This window comes from Carcharodon carcharias, chromosome 31, assembly GCF_017639515.1.
Source record: "Carcharodon carcharias isolate sCarCar2 chromosome 31, sCarCar2.pri, whole genome shotgun sequence".
NCBI lineage: Eukaryota > Metazoa > Chordata > Chondrichthyes > Lamniformes > Lamnidae > Carcharodon > Carcharodon carcharias.
The window spans coordinates 27,499,056-27,500,605 of record NC_054497.1 but is presented as its reverse complement, the minus strand read 5'-3'; the positions used below and the strand labels follow the sequence as shown (position 1 = coordinate 27,500,605).

The 1,550-nt window shown below is 54.3% G+C and overlaps 1 non-coding gene across 1 annotated transcript; it reads right to left on the bottom strand.

Moving 5' to 3' along the window:
• Positions 1-226: 226 nt before the first annotated feature.
• Positions 227-298, bottom strand: trnaq-cug. The gene has a single exon. It is a non-coding gene; the product is annotated as a tRNA-Gln (tRNA).
• Positions 299-1,550: the final 1,252 nt, after the last annotated feature.

Below are 1,550 nucleotides of genomic sequence, written 5' to 3'. Positions count from 1 at the left end.
GAAAATGTTCAGCAGAAGCATGAAATATCCTTTCCCATTTCAGAGTGTCTCCTGCGGGGGCAGTTTATAGTCCCCTCTTTGAAGAGCCGGACTTGTTGCACAAACCATCTGAATAATGTTCTAAAAGAGAAATAAAAACCAGGTAAGGACACAGAAAATTCACTTCAGGACAATACTTGCAGGGGTAAAAGGCAAAGTTTAAAAGGGAGAAGGGAACAAAACGAGCAGGTTCCACCGAGATTTGAACTCGGATCGCTGGATTCAGAGTCCAGAGTGCTAACCATTACACCATGGAACCACGTGCCTGACTCTGGCAACATTGTCTCAAAAAACAGATACATTCCGGAACCAGTCAGACAGGAAGAGCAGGAGAACAGGCACTGGGGGTGTGGGGGGGGGGGGACGGAATGACGGGCTGGCTGACCCTCAGTGCCCACCCCACACACCGGGTGGGGGCTTGGGGAGGGGCGGCTGCTGAACGCACGGGAAAAGCTGCTTAATATAAATTGTGGGAATTTTCTCAGTCGCGACGTCCAGTTCGACACTGAGTCGAAAGTGAAAGTGGGAATGTAGCAAAATCGGAGGCTCCGCCCCCCCCTCCCTTAAAGATAAGACCCGCCTCCGGGCGGAGAGGGGAGTGAGTGTTTTATACAGGAGGGACAGGGGAGTGAGGGTTTTGTACAGGAGGGACAGGGGAGTGAGGGTTTTGTACAGGAGGGACGGGGGAGTGAGGGTTTGTACAGGAGGGAGAGGGCAGTGAGGGTTTTGTACAGGAGGGACGGGGAGTGAGGGTTTTGTACAGGAGGGACAGGGGAGTGAGGGTTTTGTACAGGAGGGACGGGGGAGTGAGGGTTTGTACAGGAGGGAGAGGGCAGTGAGGGTTTTGTACAGGAGGGACGGGGAGTGAGGGTTTTGTACAGGAGGGACGGGAGTGAGGGCGATAACAGTGAGGGAGTGAGGATGATAACTGAGTGAGAGTGATAACTGAGTGAGGGTTTTGTACAGGAGGGAGAGGGGAGTGAGGGTTTTGTACAGGAGGGAGAGGGGAGTGAGGGTTTTGTACAGGAGGGAGAGGGGAGTGAGGGTTTTGTACAGGAGGGAGAGGGGAGTGAGGGTTTTGTACAGGAGGGACAGGGGAGTGAGGGTTTTGTACAGGAGGGAGAGGGGAGTGAGGGTTTTGTACAGGAGGGAGAGGGGAGTGAGGGTTTTGTACAGGAGGGAGAGGGGAGTGAGGGTTTTGTACAGGAGGGAGAGGGGAGTGAGGGTTTTGTACAGGAGGGAGAGGGGAGTGAGGGTTTTGTACAGGAGGGAGAGGGGAGTGAGGGTTTTGTACAGGAGGGAGGGGGAGTGAAGGTTCTGTACAGGAGGGAGGGGGAGTGAGGGTTTTGTACAGGAGGGAGAGGGGAGTGAGGGTTTTGTACAGGAGGGAGGGGGAGTGAAGGTTTTGTACAGGAGGGACAGGGGAGTGAAGGTTTTGTACAGGAGGGACAGGGGAGTGAGGGTTTTGTACAGGAGGGAGGGGGAGTGAAGGTTTTGTACAGGAGGGAGAG